The sequence below is a fragment of the Brassica oleracea genome, chromosome C5 (genome assembly GCF_000695525.1).
Source record: "Brassica oleracea var. oleracea cultivar TO1000 chromosome C5, BOL, whole genome shotgun sequence".
Lineage (NCBI taxonomy): Eukaryota > Viridiplantae > Streptophyta > Magnoliopsida > Brassicales > Brassicaceae > Brassica > Brassica oleracea.
This window is the reverse complement of record NC_027752.1, coordinates 4,953,305-4,961,212: the sequence shown is the minus strand read 5'-3', so window position 1 is coordinate 4,961,212 and position 7,908 is coordinate 4,953,305. Positions and strand designations below refer to the sequence as shown.

Genomic DNA, 7,908 nt, shown 5'->3' with positions numbered 1-7,908 from the left:
ACAAAAGAGATATTTCTCTGATATAAAACCGACAAGAATTGTCGTCAATACAATATCAGGTCCTGCAGACGTGATTGAAGGAACTGGTAAAGCAAACTTTACTTTACCGAAAGGAACGAAATTTTCCATAAATAATGCTCTATATTCTCCAAGTTCTAAAAGGAATTTGTTGAGTTTTAAAGACATATATCTTCACGGATATGATACTCAGTCGAAAAGAAATACATGTATGTAACTTCTGAGAAATGTGGCAGAAAACACATATTGGAAAAGTTTCCAGAGCTTCCTTCGGGGTTACATCATACTTATATCGATAAGATCGAATCAAATCTTGTAGTAGAACGGAACCCAGAAAAGTTCACGTTATGGCATGATCGCCTTGGCCACCCAGGAACTACAATGATGCGTAAAATCATAGAAAATTCACATGGTCATCCACTGAAAATCCAGAAGATTTCTCAAGGGAATAAAATGACATGTGTTGCATGTTCTCTAGGAAAATTGATCGTAAGGCCATCGCCAACCAAAATCGATAAAGAATCACCAAAGTTCCTTGAAAGAATTCAAGGCGATATATGTGGACCTATACACCCACCTTGTGGACCATTCCACTATTTTATGGTATTAATTGACGCATCCAGTAGATGGTCACACGTTTGTCTATTATCATCTCGAAATGTGGCATTTGCGAGATTTCTAACTCAGATAATCAAACTGCGAGCACAGTTTCCTGATTATACTATTAAAAGAGTTAGACTAGACAACGCTGGTGAATTCACATCCCAAGCATTCAATGACTATTGTATGGTAATGGGAATTGAAGTTGAACATTCGGTTGCTCATGTTCATACGCAAAATGGTTTGGCTGAATCTTTAATTAAGCGTCTGCAATTGATTGCAAGACCATTGATCATGAGATCAAAACTTCCAACCTATGTATGGGGACATGCCATTTTGCATGCAGAAGAACTCATTCGGATCAGACCAAGTGCATACCATAAGTATTCCCCACTACAATTAGCGTTTGGTCGAGAACCAAACATTTCCCACTTTAGAATCTTTGGTTGTGCGGTATATGTGCCTGTAGCACCACCACAACGAACAAAGATGGGACCACAAAGAAGGTTGGGAATATATGTTGGTTGTGATTCTCCATCAATTATAAGATACCTAGAACCACAGACTGGTGACGTCTTTACAACACGTTTTGCTGATTGTCATTTTGACGAAAATGTATTCCCAGTTCTAGGGAGAGAAAACAAAAATGTTGGAAGTGATATAAAATGGAGTGTACCATCATTGTTATATCTTGATCCTCCTACTAAAGAGTCAAAACTAGAAGTTCGACGAATTATGCATTTACAGAGTATAACTAACCAGCTACCTGATGCATTTGCAGATACCAAGACGGTAACTAAATCTCATATACCAGCTGCAAATGCTCCTGCTCGTATCAAAATGCCAAATGAACAAGAAAAGGAGGATGACACACGAGAACCAAAAACACGCCTGAAGCGTGGTAGACCTGCTGGTTCTAAGGATAAGAATCCTAGGAAACAAAAGAAAGCTGAAATATATGATGCACCCAAAATAGCAGAAAATATTTTGGAAGAAATAAATGATAAGGACTCTGATGAATCAGAGCATCATGAATCGAAAGATAATCATGAGATTTCTATTAATTACATCCATAATAAAAAGATATGGAAAAGGAATGAAAATGATGACATTGGTGATGTTTTCTCATATCTTATGTCAAATGAGGTAAATGAAGATACCGATGATCCAGAACCGAAATCCATATATGAATGTCAAAAGAAACAAAATTGGAATAAATGGAAAGAAGCAATACAAATCGAACTTGATTCGCTTAACAAACGAAAAGTGTTTGGATCTATTGTACTCACACCTGAAGATGTGAGACCAGTTGGGTACAGATGGATTTTCGTTCGAAAACGAAATGAGAAAAATGAGATTACAAGGTATAAAGCTCGCCTTGTAGCCCAAGGATTTTCTCAAAGACCTGGTATTGATTATGAGGAAACATATTCTCCTGTAATGGATGCGATCACATTTAGATTCCTGATGAGTCTAGCCGCTGATAAAAATCTTGAGATGCGTCTCATGGATGTTGTTACAGCTTATCTATACGGATCATTAGATACTGATATCTACATGAAAATCCCTGATGGATTTAAAATGCCAGAAGCATTAAGTTCCAAACCTAAAGAGTTATGTGCAATAAAATTGCAAAGATCATTATATGGGTTAAAACAATCTGGACGTATGTGGTACAATCGTCTCAGTGAACATTTAACAAAAGAAGGATATGTGAATGATCCTATATGCCCATGTGTTTTCATCAAGAAAACAACATCCGGATTTGTGATAAAAACATGTTTTTCGTTACCTCCAAGGGACCATTGATTTAGGCTTGTTTTATCCTAAAAGTTCAAAAGGTCAAATGGTTGGTTTTGCAGATGCAGGATATCTTTCAGATCCACACAAAGCCCGATCTCAAACAAGATACGTTTTCACGATCGGAGGCACTGCTATATCTTGGCGTTCCCAGAAACAAACGCTCGTGGCTACTTCTTCAAATCATGCTGAGATAATTGCACTCCATGAAGCAAGTAGAGAATGTGTATGGCTGAGATCAATGAGCCGACACATCTGTTCAAGCAGCGGGATTGGCGAAAATATGGAGCCAACTATTCTATATGAAGATAACGCGGCATGTGTTGCTCAAACGAAGGAAGGATATATCAAAAGCGATAGAACGAAGCATATTCATCCGAAGTTCTTCTCATACACTCAAGAGCTCGTGAAGAAGAAAGAGATTGAAGTAAGATATGTCCAATCATGCGACAATGCAGCTGACCTCTTCACAAAATCACTTCCGACTTCGATATTCAGAAAACATGTTCGTAACATTGGAATGCGTCATCAGAAGGATCTATGACTGCTCATTCGAGGGGGAGCTTACGTAGTTGTACTCTTTTTACCTTACTATGGTTTTTCCCATTGGGTTTTCCTAGAAAGGTTTTTAACGAGGCAACAAAGACGTTAAGCGAGAGCGGAGAGTGACACCGGTCCCCAAGGGGGAGTGTTATGAAAGTCAGACATTTCCAACGCCGAAAATGTTGAAATAATTAAAGATGTGGGTCCCACTGTCACTATTTGCACAGTAATTTTTCTTCTATAAATACGGAGTTTTCGATCATTTGTAAAAACACGATTACACCATCCCTTCTCCTTTAATAAAACATCCTCTCTTCTTATCAGTGTTATCTTCTTCGTACGGGTATAAAATTTTGCCCTTATTTAAATTTCTGTGATATAATAAAATTTCAGTTCTTTTATAACAATTTGCATATTATCGTTGTTCTATTCGTTTTTCTTTTATTCCAATTTTGTTGACTTGTATACAATGGCGGACCCAGCATTTTTTATTAGGTGTGTCAAATAAACTAAGTGTTGATTAAAATTAAGAATATAAAAAAAAAATCTCAAGTAAGAGTCCATATAAAGGTTCCAACCTAAGATTAAGGGGTGCCACACTTAACTGCTCTGACCAAAATAGCCAGGGTAACATATTGCACCACAGCTTGCATATTTGGTTTTTATAATTTAACCTGTGTCAGTTGACATTTCACCATGTGTGTCCGCCTCTGTTTGTATACGTGAAATAAGAAAATATGGGAAACAAATTTTGGGGATTTGTTCTGTTCATATTACAATGTCAGTCATATTGACAACTATCAGACGACAGGTTATCAAACCGTTTAAATTCTTCCATCATATGATAGATCATCTGGAGTATGCTGAAACAGTTAGTGAAGTTTAGAAATGTGGCCAGATTATGGGTACAGATCAATTCAAGTTGATTCGATCGCTAAAGTTGTTAGAGAGGCCTCTGCGTAGTCTTAACAAACGACACTTTAGTGGTATCTCCCAAAGAGTTAAGGCTCAAGAATAAAAGGTGGATGAGCTCCAGAGACGTTTGCTTACCTCGCCTGATGGGTCTACAGTCCGAAAAGAGCACCCTGAACGCGATAAGTTGAACAACACCCTGAACGCGATAAGTTGAACATTCTTCTCAAGGCTGCGGAGAAATATTATAAACAGAGATCAAGAGTTAGATGGGCTAATCTTGGAGACCGCAACACCCCGTTTTATCATAGAATGGTATCTCATCACACTTCAAATAATCATATACACTTTCTGAAGGATGGCAATTAAAATTTTCTCTACGGAGTAGAGGATATAAAAGCACATGCTGCTGATTACTTCCAAGGGATTCTTGGTTCTACTGACCTTCATTTCTCTTCGGCCACGACTAATGAGCTGAGAAATATGCTCCCTTTCCGCTGCTCCGAACTTCAGCAGAACTACTTGAAATGTGAGGAAACTGCAGCTGAAATAAAAGAAACATTATTCTCTATGCCACTGAACAAGAGCCCGTGACCGGATGGCTACTCAGTTGAGTTTATTCGAGCGTCTTGGGAGACAGTGGGCGAGGACATCATCATAGCTGTTCGAGAGTTTTTCAGGAATAGTCGCCTCCTCAAAGACATGAACACTACATCAATAGTTTTAATTCTAAAGAAGCCTCAAGCATGCGCGCTTGGTGACTACAGACCCATCAGCTGTTGTAACATTGTTTACAAGCTTATCTCAAAAATCATTGCGAACCGTCTCAAGCCTATTCTCACCAAATGTGTTAGTCCAAATCAAGCGGCTTTCTTGAAAGGTCGTAGCCTGAGGAAGAATGTTCTATTAGCAACCGAGCTCATCAAGGATTACAATAAACCCTCTTGTCTTAAGAGTGATATGCTTAAAATAGACATTCGAAAAGCTTTTGACACTGTCTGCTGGGACTTTGTGATTAAAGTTCTTGAAGCGCAACAATTCCCGCCTATGTTTATCTCTTGGATCACTGAATGTATCTCCTCAGCCAGATTTTCTGTTGCTATTAATGGTGAGCTAGCAAGATTTTTTGAGGGTAAGAAGGGTCTCCGACAGGGTGATCTATTTCTCCTTATTTGTTCATTATGTTGATGGAAGTACTATCTCTTCTGTTGAACAAGGCCGAGGCTGATGGTGCCTTTAGGTTACATCCGCTCTGTACTGCTCCTAAGCTCACTCACTTATTATTTGCGGATGATTTCTTGGTTTTCTCTGATGGTTCTCGTGCTTCAACGTCGGGTGTCAAGGATGTAATGCGCCAATTCAAGGACTGGTCCGGGTTATACACAAATGAGTCAAAATCTGAGATCTTCTATGGAAGTTACTTTGATATTCAAGTTTCTGTTCTAAGTGATCTTCGGGTTTCAAGCGTGGAGAGTTTCCAACAAGATATTTAGGATTGCCTTTAAGCCCCAAAAGGATCTCAGCATCTACCTTGCAACCGTTATTGGATCATATTACTGCTAAACTTCACTCTTGGACAGTAAAATTCCTTTCATTTGCTGGTAAAGTTCAGATGATTTCCTCGGTTATATACGGCATGGTGAACTTCTGGAGCTCTGTTTTTGTGCTACCAAAATGGTTTTATGCAAAAGTGGATTCTCTTTGTTCTGGTTTCCTATGGAAGAATAACACTTCCTCAGCGGTTAGAGCAAGAATTTCTTGGTCAGATATTTGTAAACCAAAAACAGAGGGAGGTTTGAGAATTAGGAAAATTGAGGGCTTTGAGATGGTTTTCAAATTGAAGAGAATCTGGGTTTTCTTCTCTGCTTCAGGGTCTCTATGGGTTCCTTGGCTGAAAAGCAACAGATTTGGAGGAAGATGCATTTGGCTTATTAACGATTCGCCGAGGTTTTCAAAGACTGTTCGAAGCATGCTTGACTTGAGGCATGAGCTTCAGCTCTATCTCCGCTGTAGCGTCAGAGATGGGAATACAACTTTGTTTTGGTATGATTATTGGACTGAGCTGGGTCCTTTACACCTTCTCTTCGGGAGCTCAGGGCATGCGTCTCTTAGGATTCCTATAAATGCTACTGTCTAGCAAGCTGTTCGAGATGGACACTGGAACTTACCCCCTGCATGTTCTGAATATGCTGAGACGCTACAAGTAATACTATCTACAATGACTGTCCCATGTGACGCTAATGGCAGTGATGTATACCTGTGGAGAAACCGCTCGGGTGGTTTCAATGCTTCTTTCTCCTCTTCTGTAACTTGGGAGAGGCTGCGCATTCCTAACCCGCTGGTTCATTGGCACTCGGTGGTTTGGTTCAAAGAGGAGATACCTCGTTGCTCTTTCATTGCTTGGACTGCTGTTCTAAAAAGACTTCCAACTCGAGATAAGTTGATTTCTTGGGGAATAACTCTTCCACCAGGTTGTGTTCTATCTTCTGATGCTGATGAATCTCATTCTCATCTGTTCTTTGAGTGTTCGTTTGCTACTGTCGCTTGGAATCGTTTTTGTGGCAGGTTCTTAGCGTTTCCTCCTACCTCTGTTGCAGCAGTGGTTGATCTTTGCCGGCAGCTGCAGGGACCTCATGCTTCTCGGGCTGTAGCAGTGCTGAAGCTTTTGAATCAAGTTATTATCTACAACCTATGGCGTGAAAAGAATGCCCGCATTTTCAGAGATGCTTGGATGACTCAAGAGGCGTTCTTCAAGGTGGTGGATCGTTGTACGCGGGATAGATTGCTCTCGCTTCCATCAGTAACTGCAGCCTCGCCCTCCCTTCTCGAGTTGTACTTTTGGTTTGTTTCCCCTTATAGTTAATGCTACCCTTTCTAAACTGATCTCTCTTTTACTCTTTCATTTGCTCCATTTTGTAATAAGTTGTGTCAATCACAACATTGTAAAACTCAGAAAATTGTTATAAATCTTAACATTTAGACAAAAAAAAAATGTTAGTCATATTGGGTTCAACTTAGAACAAATTTCCAGTATGGCGTTATCTATTATCATTGTTTATCTATTATCATTGTGCTTAATGATCATGTTTTTGTTAGTAAAAAATATTGGGACTACTCTCTTTTGTTAGCACGAAATTAACTACACAGCAAAGTAATATAGACGAATATATGCTTATATCAGGTAACTGATTTTTTTGTAGATTTATGTATGATTAACGTATGTATACAGCTAGTATATGAACATGGCGGCAGAGTCGAGACTCGAGCAAAGGGATCTTCTTAAAAGTAAATACTTTTTTTCTCGACCATATATATTTATAAGATGCACAAAACCACATGACAACAAAGTTGATTTTATTATGATAACAATAAGACCCGGTAGAGGAACGAATATGCTCGAATCCGAATGCATAACTTACTGTACTTATAGTTCTATATATACCATTGTCATATTTTCAATATTTAAATCTTATTTTATGTTGCCTGAATATTATTACAAATATGCACGTTAGCTACTATATATGCCCTTGTCGTAGAGTATATTCCCGCTGTAGAAGTCTTTTATTCATTAAATAGACATGGTTAGGTCAGTTGATATATTTGCCTATTTGGGCAGTATCTCTCAGAATCTTGAATTAATCTATAGATTGTTTAAATAATTTTTATTAGTCGTACCGGTCTTACAATTAGGTTTGCCTTTTTGTGGTGGCTCCAAGTGCCATGTGGCCTTTTTTAAAACTTACTAGATTCTGACAGCACGGATATGAATTTTCAGTTTTTAATTATTTTTTTTATTAAATGATGTATTTGTAATATTCGTTCATATTATATTCATTAAGTAAATATTTTTTTTGCATCTTAAACTATCTATTTTTTTACGAATGTGTGATATCATATAAAAAATATAAAAAAATGAGTATAGAGTTAATTAGATAATTTTTAAAACAAAAAATTTTCTTTCGTATGCGATATCATATAAATAATGATCCACCCAGTTAACAAAAATCATGATTATTTTATGTGTAATTTTTTTTT

At 38.0% G+C, this 7,908-nt stretch overlaps 1 pseudogene; it reads left to right on the top strand.

Annotated features, from left to right (window-relative positions):
• The first annotated feature begins 5,842 nt into the window (after window positions 1-5,842).
• On the top strand, window positions 5,843-6,608 carry LOC106344321 (annotated as a pseudogene).
• Window positions 6,609-7,908: the final 1,300 nt, after the last annotated feature.